Source organism: Procambarus clarkii, chromosome 39, assembly GCF_040958095.1.
Source record: "Procambarus clarkii isolate CNS0578487 chromosome 39, FALCON_Pclarkii_2.0, whole genome shotgun sequence".
NCBI lineage: Eukaryota > Metazoa > Arthropoda > Malacostraca > Decapoda > Cambaridae > Procambarus > Procambarus clarkii.
This window is the reverse complement of record NC_091188.1, coordinates 42925679-42945141: the sequence shown is the minus strand read 5'-3', so window position 1 is coordinate 42945141 and position 19463 is coordinate 42925679. Positions and strand designations below refer to the sequence as shown.

Genomic DNA, 19463 nt, shown 5'->3' with positions numbered 1-19463 from the left:
CTTGACCCGGTCGATGGCAGACATAGAATGCTTCCAACCACACGGGGGTTTCTATAGGCCATTGCTCCCCTTGCCTCTCTGAGGGGGCCAGGTTCTGGCCGTGGTCCCCAGTAGGCCCTAGAACTCCATACACATGACTGATGCGAAAGTCTGACATTAGCATATCAGCCGGTAAAGCTCCGGGGAGCCGACGGGGCTCCCCCCAGAAAAAATATATATTTTTTCTTCTAAACCTGTTAATTTGTGTTCACTGATCATGGGAAAAATAATAAAAAAATAATAAGTGGCATATATTGCCCGCTATAGGGCGGGGAAGCCTGGCAAAAACAGGTGCTGACTCAGCGTGCGTCCCAGATGGTCTGTTGCTCGCCAGCTGTCAGGCCGGAGTTGCCACAAAGAGTTAATTACCTAATTATTTCAATGTCTCTGATTGATTTTTCATAGTTTTTGCTGTAATATTATTCAATAGTGTGTAGTGTGATACATTTATATAATAAAATGAGTGAATCATCGCTGTACTCAAAAATATTGTGTGCATATTGTTGATTCAATTATGTTCATCAAACAGTGAACAAATACTTTGTCGGTTATTACACTATATACACAGGTTACATATAAGTATCTGCATGTTTTGTTCACCATAACGAACCACTAAGTTGCTATTATGAGTCAAAAAGTAACCAGGAGTGACTGCCACACACCAGCCAGCCACTCACTCCCTCAACACCTCACTCACCCACATTCTTCTCCCACCATACTGTTTTTGCTTTTATTCACTATATACAAACATTATATATAAGTATCTACATTCGTGTTCACCATAACGAACCACTAAGTTGGCATGCTGATTGGCAGTGCCAGTGGCAGCCTGCCACTGGCTGCTACTTCCTCCCTCCCTCAAGTCACCTGACACCCACATTCTCCTCCCACAATACTGTTTTTGCTTTTATTCACTATATACAGACGCTATATGTAAGTATCTACATTCGTATTCACCATAACGAACCACTAAGTTGGTAAGCTGAGTGGCAGTGGCAATGGCAGCCAGTGGCAGCCCGCCACTGGCTGCCACTCCCTCCCTCCCTCACCTCACCTGACTTGCCACCATTCTCCTCCCACCATACTGTTTTTGCTTTTATATACAGACATTATATATAAGTATTTACATGTTTTGTTCACCATAACTGTACATCTAAGCTTGTATGGTGAGTAAAGGCACAAAGACATAGCTACTCACGCAGTCAGCTGTGGCGGCCGCCCTCAAGGCCAAACACACTAATATTTCTCCTCCAACAATACTGTTTGTGGTGTTATTATGCTATATACACACATTATATATAAGTATCTACCTGTTTTATTCACCATATTTGTACAAGTAAACTGGTATGGTGCCCAAAGACCATAGTGGTCACCAGTAAACAATATGATAAGTCGTGCAGACGCCGCCACCTCCCTCACCAAAATGGCAGCTCCCAACCTACTCCTATTGCTGTTTAGACCCTGTATACACACGTTATATATAAGTATCTACATTTGTGTTCACCATAGCGAACCACTAAGCTGGTATGGTGAGAGCAGTCAATAAAAGGTGGCCACACACAGTCAGAAGACAACGCCACCACCCTCCCTCCCACAGCATTACGCCTCCCTCCATGGAGCACAGTGCTAAATATCACCACAATCCTGCTATTATCAGAACCCTGGTCAGTTTTATCACAGTCAGGGGTCTTCTGTAATATCATCATCGCTACATAATAGCATGAACAAGTATATTATGGCATTTTTAGGCGATGCTGTGGTCACAAGCTGAACAGCAGTGCTGTGAGCTCATGCTGCTTGCGTCAGGCTTGGTAGCTCACTCAATACTGAGGCCCCTAACACCCGGGAATTTGGCCCACGATTTTTTAAAAAATGGCGTCTGTTTACAAGATGAAGGTGTGGTGAACCCCGTGTATCCGTGGGCCGTTTAAATCTTGCATAGTATTCCAAATCATCATATGATGCGATGCGCAATTTACTGCAAGTCGGTCAAAGCATCATACGATGCGATGCGCAATTTAAGGGTTAAATACCAACATGTAGTAGTGTCTATTCATACGAGTAAATATATACCAGTACCAATATACCAATACCATCAATATACCAGTACCTTTCTGGGCCAAATATTTCCTTCCAGTGGTGGTTAACCCTTACACTGCTCAGGGGTCCTGGGGACATTTACACCCCTGTGCACAAGAAAAAAAAAAATTAAAAAAAAAAAATTCGTCTTCTAAACATGTTAATTTGTGTCCCCTGAGCACGGGGAAAAAAAAAATCGTAGGTGACATATTTTGCAATTGACCGAGGAAGTCTGGCAAAAAGTGGGCGTTGACAGAGCGGTCGTCAGACCCGGTCGGCGTCACCCACGCTGACAGGTTGGAGTTGCCACAAAGATATTATTACCTAATTGTTTCAATGTCTCCGATTGATTTTTTCTTAGTTTTTTGCAGAAATATTATTCAATAGTGTGTATTGTAATATATTTATATAATAAAAGTGGTGAATAATCGCTATACTCAAAAGTATGATGTGCATACTGTATTAGTGATTCAATTATTATGTTTATAAAATAATAAACAAATAGTTTTGCTGCTATTACACTCTATACACAGGTTATATATAAGTATCTGCATGTTTTGGTCACCATAACGAACCACTAAGTTGGTATTGAGAGTCGAAAAGCAACGAAGAGTTACCGCCACACACCAGCCAGCCACTCGCTGCCACTCCCTCAACACACGCACTAAACTTTCTTCCCCAACAATACTATTTGTGGTGTTATTACACTATATACAGATGTTATATATAAGTATGTATATATTTTGTTCACCACAACTGTACAGCTAAGCTGATATAGTTAGTTCAGGCACTAAGAGTCGTCGCTATACACAGATGGCGGCTGGCGGCTCCCTCACTCATTCAAGGTCACACGCACTAAACTTTCTCCCCCAACAATACTGTTTGCAGTGTTATTACCCTATATACACATATTATATATAAGTATCTACATGTTTTATGCACCGTAACTGTACACCTAAGCTTGTAGTGCGCCCAAAGAGCATAGTGGCCACCCTCTAAACAGCTAGACAAATCGTGCAGTCGACGTCACCTACGTCACCCAAATGGCTCCTCCCAGCATAATCCTTTTGCTGTTATTACACTAATACACACATTATATAGAAGTACTGTATCTACATTTGTGTTCACCATAGAGAACCACTGAGCTGGTATGGTGAATGCAAACAATAACAGGTGGCCACACAGTCAGTAAACGATGCTATCTCCCTCCGTCTCTCAGCATCACTCCTCCCACAGCGCTAATTATTACAACAATCCTGCTATTATCACAACCCTGGTTATTTATATCACAGTCATGGGTCATCTGTAATATTGTCATCACTAAATAATAACAATTATATATTTATTTTGACATTTTTCGGCGATGCTGTGGTCACAAGCTGAACAGCAATGCTGTTCGCTCATGCTGCATGCGCCAGCCTTGGTTGCTCCAACAGTACTGTGCCTCTCACACCTGAGAATATTGCCCACGATTTTTAAAAAAAATGGCGTCTGTTTACAAGAGCCCTGAGGAAGCTAATGTGAACCCCGTGTAGCCGCGGGCCATTTGAATCAGGCCTGGCACCCTATGGCGTATATATACGCCATGCACACAGTGGGACATGTTACTCAGGGCGTATATATACGCCATGCGCAGTTTAAGGGTTAAGGAACTTATAAATGTTGATCTTCAAGTGAAAGGAGCCATTACGAGTAGTGTGCGCATCCACCATATGTAGGTTATACAGCACCAACAGCAAAATCTGAGACCTGCACATGACAAAACAATTTGTAAATAATACCCCAATAACTGCACCTTGTTACAACTATTTGGATATGACTGTAGAAAGATCATCATAAAATTAGGATAAATTTGTAAAGTATTTATGTTTAAATTACCAAACACTGTTCTGTAATACATCTGAAAAGTGAGGAGAATTGGGTGCCAGTGCATTGTGGTATACTTCATAATGAACTTGTAGATCAACTGCCCAAAGCAATGCACAATACACCTCACATTACCCGTCATCCAATTCCTCATGTTGCACGTAAAGGAGCCTTCAAAGATACCATCACCCAAGATTTTGTAATGAAATGGAAAATGTCATGCTCACCTTTGTACTATGGGTCCATTAATAAATAAATGAGAAACTTGGAAACATATCAGATATAAAAGTAGAGAAATTTATGTAATGATGACCAGATTAAGGTTGGGACACACCAAACTGGCAGCACACAGCTCTAAGTACAGAACAGACATTAATGAACTCTGCATCCACTGTCAGGCGCCTGAAACAATCGAACACTATCTCCTTCACTGTTTCTGTCATCATAGTGCCAGAATAAATTTCAAACAAGTATTTATCACACCTAAAATACCCTTTACGGTTAAGGAACCGTAAAGCATATATTAGCATATATTAGGAGGTGACCTTTCGTTACAGGAAAAATATCAAAGAGTCAAAGCACTGTCTAAATATCTCCAGTCGACTAACAAATTGGGCCACATTTGACCCACGCCACATTTATACCTGGTGCCACCAACATCCAAACACAGAAAAAAAACTTCCGTTTTAGTCGCCGCTCCTCAATCTACAGCACAACGCAACAAATACTTTTGAAACTCTTTTCATTCTCAACATAAACGCGCCTCCCAACATCTGTACTGGTGCAGTCATTGAGAGAATAAACCCTTCATGCAAACTGCACCTACTATCAAGAAGAAGAAGAAAAACATGCAAGGCGTACCTAGAACAAACTGTTCTATCAATGCTTTCTTAAGCAATTTTAATGAAATCTATTCAAATGAATTATATAACTAGATGATAAAATAAGAGAAGTGGATGCTTGGTTAATATCAAGTGATGAATCAAAGCAATAAACACATTATCACGCATGACAGAACTGTATGTGTATTTAACATAAGCAAATATAATATATACACAAACACAATTCACCATGGAAAGTTGCACAAGGCTAACCACAATAGCATGACCTCCAGCCTTGAACAGACAGACACACACACACACTTACAGATATAGATTATACATGTACATCTATGATGGTTTATCAGTTTTAAGGCAAGAATTTTAAGATATAAGGCCCATTAAATGCTAGAATCATTACCACAAATCTATCTTCAAGTATACTTCACTCCACAACACTACTCAAGATAAATGTACACACACACACACACACACAGTATACACAATGAAGAGCACACACCTATCAGTACACATAAGAACAAAGGAAACTGCACAAGGGCTATTAGTCCTTGTGAGGCGGTTCTTATTTATACCCCAACCAAACTCACTCATATATACCTAACCTCTGCTTAAAACCATCCAGCAACCCCACATCTGTTATGTGACCTGGTGATCTGCTCCATAAACTACCAACCCTTTCTCTAAACTGCTATTTACCAAAGTTTTTTCTGAATTTAAACTTATCCAACTTGTATCCATTGTATAGTGTTATATTTTGTGTTGATATATTAACACTTTAGTGCGCGCGGCACTCCCTGAAAAAAAAAGCGGGTTGTGCGCGCGGCGTTCTGGACGCTCAAGCGTGAACACAAAAAAGTTTATCATCTTTTCCGCTCCTAACATCAATTCTCGAGCTACGTTTTTCAGTTTGGTATCAATGCGTTGGCAATAAAATTCTCTACAAGATCATATGCATACAATGTCACCCAAGCATTTGCTGTCCCAGCACGAAGTAAATAAACACGAAGATGACTCGCCGTGACACCCAAACAGGAAGTAAATGTTCATACTCTTTCGTTTGTTGCCAGCCTCACAGTCATCCTACAGCGCTTATTTTGATATCACTGAACTCGCAATCAAATTCCCCACCCATACATATGCCTATCAATGTCTAATTATGTTCTGCACGAGTGTGGGAACTGGGCGAAGCGTTAGCCGTGATATCAGCAGCGACGACACTGTTGTGATGCAGCGCTTTGAAAGTTTATACTTATTTCACTGTCATGACATTGTTTCTCGAGCTACGTATTTCATTTTTATAGCAATGTGTTCGCAATAGAAAGTTCTATAAGAACATGTGTAGAATTGGCCAACAGAGCGTCAAATAAATTTGCGGCGAATAAAATCTTACGCGAATCTTACGCGTGTTTGTACCCGTGAGCGTAAAAAGTTTTTACTTTGCTCATGTTTTTTCAAGTTTATACTTGATTCACTCCGGTTTTTTTTATTGTATAGTGTTCGAAATAAAATTCTCTACACAGACATATGCATATAAATGTAGAATCATGATCGCGGCCAACACAAGAGTGTGTGGAGTGCGCGATTACCCTCGTTGTGACACCAATTCAATAGTCTCTCCTCTAAGTTACAATACATTGCTGTTTTCTCAAATAGGCACAGTGCCTATTAGAGAAAACAAAAATTTAATGGCAAACATATTCATACAAACCCCAAGTCGATCGAGTAGTAAATACCCAATATAACACTGTCCGTAAATTTACGTCGTGATCCGACAAGCGGTTAGGGAAACCGCCCGTAAGTCCAAGTCGAAAATCCAGGAAAGTGTTATTAATACAGTACTTCCTTTGTTATACTGCAGTCTTTCATTCATGTCATTCTGAAGAATGTACACTCGGCTTTCTTATGTCCATGGTATAGTACAGTGACCAATATTGAACTGCATTATATAAATCGGGCCTATCAAAGACAAGATAAAACTGAAGAATAATGTAAGATGTGTTATTATGGACATTTCTAGATATGAGTTCCAATAACCTATTTGCCTAATTTAAAATTGCATATGCTTTAACCCTTTAACTGCACGGCCTATAAATATGACATCCCCCCAGTGCGCAGGAAATGAAATCTTGGGAAAAAATTATTTTTTCTTCGGAAAGTGTCAAAAACCCCTCCCTGTATATGAGTATAGCAACGCAAGTTCGAAATTGTACTTACTTTGGGTGCTATTGGGTCCAAAAGGTGGGCCGTGACGTCATAATTCCCCATGCGCCAGAGCAGTATGCTCTCGGGGCCGGTGGGGCGGGGCCGGTGGGGCGGCCGGGGCGGGGCGCGCGAGTTGCCGCGAATATATTTTTGCACATTTTTTGCGCACAGTTCCAAATAGATTTTATTACATTTCACGTGCCGAACCGATGTATGGTGATCACGTACACCATATTATGGCAGTAGAACATCCGTACTGTCCGTAGACACTGTGTTACATGCATCACAAAATGGTTCACTTATCCTGCACTTATTTCTAATATATCACACAAATATATTGATATGTACATTATATATACACACTGTACAGTATCACACACTAGACACACACTCAGTACTCCGCGAGTGTGTGATATGCTGTGAAACAGTCAACGGGGCAGAGTGGCACCTTGCACTCCGATCTGTTCCGATCTGTTCCGATCTGTTCGAGGACTGAATAATTTTTCCCGTAATGATGTACTGTAAACTGAATTAATCCATTCCAGACCTCAAAAATGTGCTTAAACAAGCATTTTTACTTGAATTTAACTCAAAGTTTACAAGTTTAGCATACATAAATCATTAGAAAACCTAAACACAATAGATGAAATAAATGCAAATTTATTCTCACTTAACCTATACTGTTAAGTGCTACTGCTACCTATACTATACTGCTGCTACTTATACTGTACTGCTAACCTATACTGGGGCGCCGAACAGCTGAGAGGATAGCGCTCGGATTCGTAGTCCTGAGGTTCCGGGTTCGATCCCCGGTGGAGGCGGAGACAAATGGGCAAAATGTTTCTTTCACCCTGATGCCCTTGTTACCTAGCAGTAAATAGGTACCTGGAAGTTAGACAGCTGCTATGGGCTGCTTCCTGGGGGTGTGTAACAAAAAGGAGGCCTGGTCGAGGACCGGGCCACGCGGATACTAAACCCTGAAATCATCTCAAGATGACCTCAAGATATTGTACTTAGGAGAGTTAATGGTGTATGTGGAAGGTGGTGAGGAAGAGGAAAGATGTTATTGTTTAGCAGGGGAGTTCCCTTCCATAAAACATCAGGTAATTGTGCTTCTGGGGTTCTCTCTCTCTCTCTTTTCCGTCTTATTCTAATTCCGTCTTGAGTCTCACTGGATGCTTTTCTTACATGAAACTTGTCCAATGATATTTGTTTTTGCCTGTTTTTGCCTCCAGGGCTACCCCCAGAAATGCAATTGAACGACAAGCTGCCATAGATAAACAAATTTAACAAATGTAGTGCCAGTACATCATTACTTATCATTTTCTCCCCAGCCCAATCATCTCAAGGTGACAAAATAATGGCTGCAGAACTGTGTTAAGTGTATCATGAAGCATCATCAGTCATATAGAAGTGTGGCTCATGGCATAAAAGTTGACAAATATATAGCAAGTCACTGACAGTGAAAGGTGTCATGTGGGAAAACTAACGCAAAAGCTGTGAAAATATTGTAGCACCATATTCTGTACAAACAAATGTGGAGTACATCTAAGAACATGGTTTGCCCTTTTCAATAGTAACTGATACTTCAAGCAAAGGTGCAACACAGTGTTTCCCAATATTTCTTAGATACTTTCATTATGAGAATTTCACAGTGATAATGAATCATCAGAGGACATAACAAATCGGTATTATCTAAACTAGAGACGTAAGTACACAGAAATCACAATAGCGTGATACATCAAATGAACAAATCCACAAAGCCCATGATGAGGGTTCGAACCTACTTCCAGGATGATCCAGGATGAGCCCTCATCACAGCCCTTGTGAATTTATTCATTAGAGATGTCAGGTCTGGATCTGAATAAAGTGTCTGTTTACACTGCAAGTGTAAACTATGGAAAACACAAGTATTTACCAAAAACTTATAATTACTCAAAATAACATTATTGCTGCAAACTGCCTGGCTCATATTTTGCACAATGCAACAAAATTTGCTACAGGAAAACTGGAAATTGTTCTGTGGGGAAACTGCTGCATGGAATTTCAGAAAAAACGGTAAATGTTGAAAATATCATATTCAAAGTGTATAACAATTTCAGTATCTCGACTAAAAGAAATTCTGTCAATGTGTGTTAGTTGATAGCTGCAGTCTGTTGCGGCATGTTGTAACTAAATGGCTTTCCCTTTTGCTAGCTATTGACAGAATACTTAAGTGCTGTGAAGTCCTAAAACATTACTTCCAGAGCTTAGGTGAGGATGAGTGCCCCAAGGTACTATGGCAGTGCTTTAGAGATGAAGGGAGTACCTGTGAATTGTCACAGATTTATTTCTTCTTTCTCAGTCACAGTCTTAAATTATTCTCATAAACTAAAAAGCACAAGAAGCCAAGACATTCAAAATAACTTCAGTATTTAAGCTACTGTCTGAACTGAAAAGCAAACGAAAGAGAAGAGAAATACTTTTTTTTGGAGGGGGGGCTTTGCAGTAAACAAGCTTTGGGATAAGTTGGCCAGCTTATTCAAGATGTATCTAAGAAATGTGAAGACAACTTCATTGTTTTCTATAAAAAAGCCATAAAGTACTTAAGTAACAGGTACAGTGGAACCCTCGATTTACGAATGCCCCTACTTACGAATTTTTCGAGTTACGACCCCAATTTTGTTGGAAAATTTTACTCAACTTACGGTCTTTGCCTTGACTAGTGACTTTGTTGATACACATATGGGTCAACGGAACGCGTGGTTCCTGGTTGCACGGGCGACCCTACTTCAGGGGCGCCCAACAGCTGGGTGGACAGCGCTTCGGATTCGTAGTCCTGAGGTTCCGGGTTCGATCCCCATTGGAGGCGGAGACAAATGGGCAAAATGTTTCTTTCACCCTGATGCCCTTGTTACCTAGCAGTAAATAGGTACCTGGAAGTTAGACAGCTGCTACGTGCTGCTTCCTATGGAGTGTGTAACAAAATGGAGGCCTGGTCGAGGACCAGGCCACGGGGACGCTAAGCCCCGAAATCATCTCAAGATGACCTCAAGATATACCATACCGCCTGCTAAGTGACGATCCGCGCTTGAATTCTTTGTAAAGAATTTAATTGTTTTTTGTGCTTTTTTTTGTTTTTTGAACATAAAATTACTGTATTATATATCATGTCATGGGTCCCAAGAAAGTCAGTGGTGAGGTTCAACCTAAGAAAACACATGTGAGGATGACTATAGAATACATTAAGAAGTCATGTGCATTATAGGAAGAAATGCAAACTTTTGCTGAAATGACTCATCCAAATCAAGCTGCAGTAGGCCGTTGCCTTAACCTTTTCAATGACACTGTGATGTCTCGCTACAGACAAATATTAAAACATAGGGAAAAACAAGTCTCTATGGAAAGGTTCTTAGAGAGAAAAACAAGCAGTGAGCCACAACCAGGTCCTAGTGGTATGCAGGCAAAACATAGGAGAGAGAGTACCCCAGAGAAGTCATCACTGCCTGATGTTATAATGGAAGGGACTTCCCTTCCAAACAGTAACACCTCTCCTCCTTCCCCCCTCCCTCCTCACTGTCTTTCATACGCCAACAAGTCATCAATAAAGGTAAGCTACAACTTGTACATACAGTACTATAGTACAAAATGTGTGTGTATTATGGATGAAATGTATTTTGAAGTTAATATTTTTAGGAGTGTGGAACGGATTAAATAAATTTACATTTCTTATGGAAAAATTCTTTTTGAGTTACAAATTTTCAAATTATAATCCATCTCTGGGAATGGATTAAATTCATAAATGGAGGTAGCACTGTATGACTTTTCTAAAAGCAACTTTCATAAAGTATTGTACATCAAAACTGAGCCTAACAAGTGCCATACCTTTTGGAGAAGTCTGATGCAGTCAATGCCTGTAACCTTCAAGATACTATATTTACATAGATTAATTAGATTTTTCTGAATTTATCCAAGGGCCACTAACACTAGTGGCCTCGACGAGGACAGGAAGCTGGCGGCTTGTTAAAGGTTTCCCCATCTGTCCTGATGATTTTTTTCCAGCTGGATTTTTAAGTTCAACAGAGTTTTGGCATTTACAGCTTTGGCAGGTAGGCAGTTCCATGGGTTTATAACTCTGTGGGGTGAAAAAGCATCTCCTGTTTTCAGTCCTACATTGTGGCTTCTTAAGGTTGAAACTGTTATTCCTTGTTTGTGTTACATCTGACCTTTTGAAGAAGTTGTCTGTAACAACATCCTCCAAATTGTTCAGTACAGTATTTTGAACACTTCGATGAGATCAGCCCTATCATGTCTGGTTTGCAGTGTTGTTAGCCCTATGGCCCTCAACCTTTCCTGGTATGAAAGTTGACTTAGTTCTGGAATTATTTTGTTGCTCGGTGTTGAGCTTTTCCCAATGAAGCAATGTTTTTCTGAAGAGGTCTCCATGCCTGAATGCAATAATACAGGTAGGGACACAGTAGAGATTTATACAATTGAATAACTACCTTCTTTTCCTTAAAGCCAAAAGTACGCTTGATTATTCATAAGGTTTGGTTAGGTTTTTTTTACTGCCGCTCCTACTTAAAGAGTATAGGATGATTGTGCAGCCAATTATCAACATGTACTCCCAAGAAAATAGACAGCCACAGTGAGGAACACCATCTTAAGATATTCAGTAAATCTTAGGTCCCTTTCACAAATCTGAAGAAGGAATGTGCTTATATCTTCTCTATTCCATGTAGCAATGCCCACACAGAACGAGTTTTTTCAATAATGACCTCAGATTGGAGAAACGAGAGAAACCGTCTGCAAGTGGACTTGCTCAAAGCAGAGCACCAAATCTATAACAACTTCTCAGAAGTGTCCAGCCATGTACAGTACCAATATTCCTGGCCAACAGAAAACTCTTGGAGATGACAAGTAAAAGACAGGAATACTGTCCAAGATAAAGACATCCATGTTAAGTAGGCTACTTCATTTAATTTGTAAACTTAATTTGGTTAGCATATGCTGTTCCTGCAAAAGTAAAATTGAGTATTCATTTCATCCAATTCTTTATTTTTGCTGAATGAATCCATGTATGTAATATATATACAGTAGGTTTTAAAAATTCATTTCAGAAAAATAATAAAATAGCATTCATCAAATTACTGTATAGTGATATTTGACAAATAAATTCTGCTAAGCATATTTTCTACAGCTTTTTATATACTTCAAATCATACAACATATTTGATTTAGGGTAAATCTTCAGGCCTAAGACTTCAGTAATTAATTTGCCAAGTACTTTCTGTGTCATCCTTTTTGGAAATTTAGAAATAGCCACCCTAATGATAATTACCAAGATTCTATTAGAAAGAGATGGTTCGGTTGATTGCATTTATATTGACCTAAAAAAAGGCAAAAACAGAGTCCCACATAAGAGGTTGTTCTGCAAACTGGAACACTTTGGAGGAGTGACAGGTAGGCTTCTAACATGGATGACAAATTTTCTTGTCCAAACTTGTTCCACTTTTATGAAGTGGGCCACAGGAAGCCATTTACCAACTATCATGCTTTAGTTATATACAGTATATTTATTTTTTTTATTTTTTATTTTTTGGTAGGTTCTCTTGTGACATTAAATATTCCGTGTCCAATTTATTTACTTCCCTGTTTTTTTTTTGGTCTGTGTTTTTTCTTTCAGAGAATTCCTTTGTACTTAGAGAAATTGTTGTTTTGATTGATTTTCTTTTATGTCATAGATTTTCCTTTTTATTCTCTGTATACTCTTACAAAAAATATGACTACTATTCTAGTAGTCACATTTTTTTTCTCTGAAGGGAGGAGGAGTGTTACGACCCTGGGTTCCTCAATTGGAAACCAGAGGTCAAATTGAGCTAAATAAACTACCTTATATTTGACACGCTTGCCGACGTGTATCTGTTCGTATCTTCCTTGCCAAACGTAGGACGAATCTTGTTGCTCACAAAGCATTCAGACTCTTGAGCTTGTTGTGGATTAAGTATAACATTGTAGTAATTATTAACTATCCTTAGAACGAGTAAAGTAAACAATATTGTACATCGGTGAAGATTTTTAATGTGTATAGCTGCACGACCAATTAGGCTCTTCCCGGCACCACAACAACTTGGGAGCCCTGGACAGGACGCTGGATGCGGCCTTCTCTGTGCTGGCGCTGTGGTGGAAAGAACCTCCTCTCCTCCTTCCTACTACTCTTCCTTACCTATTTCTGTGTCTAGTAAACTAAGTTAAGTAATTGTGTGTATATTTGTGCCTACTCTGGGATTGTAAGATTGGTGTAGACCTGGGGTAGTATTTGCCAGTGTTTTGGGTACCCCCTAGTGTTGTGTTGTGTTAGGGTACCACGTGGTCTCACTACCCTAAGCTGCCTCAAGCTTCACGTTCTTCACTAGTAGTACTTTACTCTAGCTTGTTCTCAGTGTAAACCTTGTATCCTGCTTATGTGGACCAAGGCTTTTAACGTAGTGTGGTAAAGTAATTATTATTATTGTTATTGGTGTGAATGTATATGGGGGGTTGTTAAGGGGTTAATAAATAAGTAAGTTAGTTTTAAAGGAGTATCCATTCTTCCTGTGTAGGAGATCTATGATCTACCTCTAGACTGACACTGTCTTGTAGCCAATTAATATTCACTGTTGATATTTTTATTTGGGGGCCGGGCCTTTTAGATCTCCCATACTTGATACCTCTTAATGCTAACTACTGACCCTACTCCATAATAACACTAGATCCCACATAGTACGCACCCACTATTTCTAACAGCAGTAATCAGAGGCAATGTATCAGACTGGAGAAACGTCACAAGTGGAGTACCACAGGGATCAGTTCTTGCACCGGTAATGTTCATTGTCTACATAAACGATCTACCAGATAGAATACAGAATTATATAAACATGTTTGCTGATGATGCTAAGATAAAAGGAAGGATAAGACACTTAGATGATTGTCATGCCCTTCAAGAAGACCTGTACAAAATAAGTATATGGCGCACCACTTGGCAAATGGAATTTAATGTAAATAAATGCCATGTTGTGGAATGTGGAATAGGTGAACATAGACCCCACACAACCTATAAATTATGTGAGAAATCCTTAAAGAATTCTGATAAAGAAAGAGATCTATGGGTGGTTCTAGATAGAAAACCATCTGCTGAGGACCACATAAAGAACGTTGTGCGAGGAACCTATGCCATGCTTTCTAACTTCAGAATTGCTTTTAAATACATGGATGGCAAAATACTAAAGAAATTGTTCACGACTTTTGTTAGGCCAAAGCTAGAATATGCAGCAGTTGTGTGGTGCCCATATCTTAAGAAGCACTTCAACAAACTGGAAAAGGTGCAAAGACATGCTACTAAGTGGCTCCCAGAACTGAAGGGCAAGAGCTATGAAGAGAGGATAGAGGCATTAAATATGCCAAAACTAGAAGAAAGAAGAAAAAGAGGTGATATGATCACTACGTACAAAATAGTAACAGGAATTGATAAAATCGACAGGGGAAGATTTCCCGAGACCTGGAACTTCAAGAACAAGAGGTCATAGATTTAAATTAATTAAACAAAGATGCAGTAGAAATATATGAAAATTCACTTTCGCAAACAGAGTGATAGACGGTTGGAACAAATTAAGTGAGAAGGTGGTGGAGGCCAAAACCGTCAGTAGTTTCAAAGCATTATATGACAGTGCTGGGTGGACGGGGACACCACGAGCATAGCTCTCATCCTTTAACTACACTTCGGTAATTACACAGCCTGTCCCCCAACAAAATGAATTAGGTAACTGACGGTTAGTAAGGCTGGGTCCAAGAGCTAACAGCTTGATCCTGCAGAAGCAAAGACAAAAGACAATGAAGATACAGTACTCACAGTACCCATTTCCATGTTTCACTCCAAGTGCATTCAATAAGAGTCTGAAAATAAAACATGTATACAAATATGAATATAACTGAACAGGGCTGAAATGCAATACATAATATAATAATTAAAGGTAATTTTTAATACAAAATGTAAATTTATATGAAACTTATTATAATAACATGGGTAAATATACTAATATTTTCTTCATTAAACACTGTCACCATTTCTCATATCAGACAGACAAGGACACAAACTACAGTACTGTATCATCCTTTGCAAATGATGCCAGGATTTTTATGAGAGTAGACAACATAGAGTACACGGCAAACCTCCAATCAGATATAAATCAGGTTTTTCTATGGGCCACAGAAAATAATATGGTATTTAATGAAGACAAGTTTCAACTCCTGCACTATGGACAAAAATTAAAATATATAAATGGAAACCACAAAAAAGTGCAAATCATACCACAACTGCAAGAAAAATGACAGGCTGGATAACAAGACTCTTTCAACAAAGAGATGCTGTACCAATGATGATACTCTTCAAGATGCTAGTGCTCTCTAGAGTGGAGTACTGCTGCACAATGACAGCCCCTTTCAAAGCTGGAGAAGTTGCTCACCTGGAGATCGTGCAGAGATCCTTTACTGCTAGAATCCACTCGATAAAACATCTAAACTATTGCGGCAGACTAAAGTGCCTAAATCTGTATTCTCTTGAGCGCAGGCGGGAGAGATACATAATAATTTACACGTGGAAAATAGTAGAGGGGCTGGTCCCAAACCTACACACGGAAATAACATCACATGAGACCAGAAGGCATGGCAGGATTAATTACCTGTCAAATTGGTATAAAAATGCTTAGGCTAGCTCATCCTAACCCTTGCACAGAAACCCTCCAGAATTTCTTCTTCATCACTTACTTCAACAAAATCTACTACTTACTTCAACAAAATCTTGTAGCTCTGAGGCAAAGTGAAATTAACACGAGTAACTCATCTATCATCATACTATTATGCAAGAGGAGCCACACATCTATGGTTCATCCAATAAAATCAGCAGACTTGTAGATGTAACTACTGTACTGCTCGGCTTAGACTCGGTTACAAGTATCCCTGGGAATTCTCATTATTTGGTGTTGTAGACCTTCATATAAAATTATCTGCTGCCAGAAATCTTAGCTAAATATCTCCAGTTTACTAACTGTAAAGTGATTGTAACCTATCCACCGCTGCCTACTGGATGGTGGTGTGCAGGACAAACATATCAATTGTGACACTAGCTCTCCACATCTGTCAGTTGCTTAATTTTAAAACTGTACTTGTTGTCGATCTCGAACCCATTTATGATGTGACGACATATATTGAATTTTGTAACCAGCTCATCAAGATTGTAACTTAACTAAATGAATTGTGGGGTTCAGTCCCCGAGCCCATTATGTGCCTCTGGAACCCTTTCCACAACTGTCCACAAGATGGGTATGAGGTGCATAATAAATAAATAAATAAATAAATAAATAAATAAATAAATAAATAAATAAATAAATAAATAAATAAATAAATAAATAAATAAATAAATAAATAAATAAATAAATAAATAAATAAATAAATTTTTATTCAGGAAAAATACATACATAGTTGATTTACAAACATAATATTGGATTTAAAGATAGAGCTAGTAGACACAATACCTAAAGCCACTAATACACATAGCGTTTTGGGCAAGGTGTGGGGGGAAAAATACTTTGACTAAAACTTAATAGTAATTGGAATTAGGTATAAATTGTGTTGAAAAAAGGAATAAAAAATAAAAAAGGGGGAACATGGCAGAAATCAGCAATTGTACAAGTTAGTGAACAAACAACATTGTTTAACAATAGCTAGACATGGGTTGACATTTAGGGGGGTAAGGTAGGTTACATGGAGTTAATTAAGTAGCACTTGGTTTTACTCTTAAATTGGTTGAGAGAAGTACAGCCTTTGACATGATTGGGAAGGTCATTCCTGCAACCCGTTCTCGCAAATTTAATAAGTCAATATTGACTTATTAAATATGTGCATAGGTGACATAACATAATAGATACCCTTAAAAAGATTCATAGAAAACACCGACCTTACCTAACCTTGTTAATATCTTAAGATAAGCATCTTAGTGCTTCGTAATTACAATTATTACCTAACCTATAATAGGTATAGGTTAAGTAATAATTGTAATTACGAAGCAATAAGATGCTTATCTTAAAATACTAACAAGGTTAGGTAAGGTCGGTGTTTTCTATGAATCTTTTTAAGGGTATCTATTATGTTTAGTATATCACCTATGCACGTACTGTAGTTAATAAGTCAATATTGACTTTACGAATTTGCGAGAACGGGTTGTGCCGCCACTCGGGTGTTTTTTTTTTTTTTTTTTTTTTTTTTGGAGATACTGTATATACAAGAGTTGTTACATTCTTGTACAGCCACTAGTACGCGTAGCGTTTCGGGCAAGTCCTTAATCCTATGGTCCCTGGAATACGATCCCCTGCAGCGAAGAATCGTTTTTTTCATCCAAGTACACATTTTACTGTTGCGTTAAACAGAGGCTACAGTTAAGGAATTGTGCCAAGTAAATCCTCCCCGGCCAGGATACGAACCCATGACATAGCGCTCGCGGAACGCCAGGCGAGTGTCTTACCACTACACCACGGAGACTACTGTTGTGGTAGTGGCCAGTCTGGTGGTCAATTCTGACCTTAGAAGCTTCCTAGAAGGCTGTAACAGAACTCATGGGCATCACACTAGAAACAAATACCTATTTGATATTCCAAGAGTGCGACTTAACCAAACTAGAAATGCTCTACAAATCAAGGTGTCCACAATAAGGAATGATAGGTGATATACTAAACATAATAGATACCCTTAAAAAGATTCATAGAAAACACCGACCTTACCTAACCTTGTTAGTATTTTAAGATAAGCATCTTATTGCTTCGTAATTACAATTATTACTTAACCTATACCTATTATAGGTTAGGTAATAATTGTAATTACGAAGCACTAAGATGCTTATCTTAAGATATTAACAAGGTTAGGTAAGGTCGGTGTTTTCTATGAATTTTTTTTAAGGGTATCTATTATGTTAAGTATGTCACCTATGCACAAATTTAATAAGTCAATATTGACTTATTAAATTTGCGAGAACGGGTTGCGCGGCACCACTGGTGACCCTCACCACCACCAGACTGGCCACTACCACAACACACCTGAGTGGCCGCACCACTGGTGACCCTCACCCCCACCAGACTGGCCACTACCACAACACACCTGAGTGGCGGCACCACTGGTGACCCTCACCCCCACCAGACTGGTCACTACCACAACACACCTGAGTGGCGGCACCACTGGTGACCCTCACCCCCACCAGACTGGTCACTACCACAACACACCTGAGTGGCGGCACCACTGGTGACCCTCACCACCACCAGACTGGTCACTACCACAACACACCTGAGTGGCGGCACCACTGGTGACCCTCACCCCCACCAGACTGGCCACTACCACAACACACCTGAGTGGCGGCACCACTGGTGACCCTCACCCCCACCAGACTGGTCACTACCACAACACACCTGAGTGGCGGCACCACTGGTGACCCTCACCACCACCAGACTGGTCACTACTACACTCATCACCTCACGGTACTCAACACTCATCACCTCATGGTACTCAACACTCATCACTCACACATTAACATTTCGGACACAAAGTGAAGACGTTTCGTATATGTTTTGGTTAACATTAACACCTCAGTATAATGATATTCATTTGTTAAATCTTCTACTCTTACTAAATGAAGTTGAGTGATGTGATGGACGTAACTTGATATGAACGACGCCAGCCATCGTTAACACTACACATTATTGATTTTTGTTCATTTATTGATTTATTTATTTATCAGAACGGTACTCACCTAGTTGTGCTTGCGTGGGTTGAGTTCTGGCTCTCAACTGTCAATCAACTGGTGTACAGGTTCCTGAGCCTATTGGGCTCTATCATATCTACATTATAAACTGTGTATGGAGTCAGCCTCCACCACATCACTGCCTAATGCATTCCACCTGTTAACTACTCCCACACTGAACAAGGTCTTTCTAACGTCCCTGTGGCTCATGTGGGTACTCCACCTGTGTCCCCTTGTGCAGCCCGTCCTCCAAACAAAGATCCAAAAGTGATTCCATGCAACCGCCAAACCCCCTGTTTATGAATGAAAAGCGGTTTACACACGACTTACAACTGCTGACGTTCGAACATATCCGGAACAAGTGCTTCACTGACGAATTTTGTTCGAATCACAACGGTATAAATGCTTCACCCACGTACTATTGCACTACTACTGCACGTAGAATAGTGCAGTAGAGTAATACAATAGAGTAGTGCAGTAGAGTAGTGTAGTAGAGTAGTACAGTAGAGTAGTGCAGTAGAGTAGTGCAGTAGAGCAGTGCAGTAGAGTAGTACAGTAGAGCAGTGCAATAGAGTAGTACAGTAGAGTAGTACAGTAGAGCAGTGCAATAGAGTAGTACAGTAGAGTAGTACAGTAGAG

General features: G+C 39.6%; 1 non-coding gene across 1 annotated transcript in view; it reads right to left on the bottom strand.

Annotated features, from left to right (window-relative positions):
• The window catches only part of LOC123760257 (uncharacterized), a 94140-nt gene extending 75525 nt beyond the window's left edge, over nucleotides 1–18615 (bottom strand). The window contains exons 1-2 of the transcript XR_011230893.1: nucleotides 18493–18615; nucleotides 14892–14935 (exon numbers count right to left, since the gene is read on the bottom strand). This is a non-coding gene — a transcript (uncharacterized protein). The remainder of the gene's footprint in view (nucleotides 1–14891; nucleotides 14936–18492) is intronic.
• Between the last annotated feature and the right edge of the window lie 848 nt (nucleotides 18616–19463).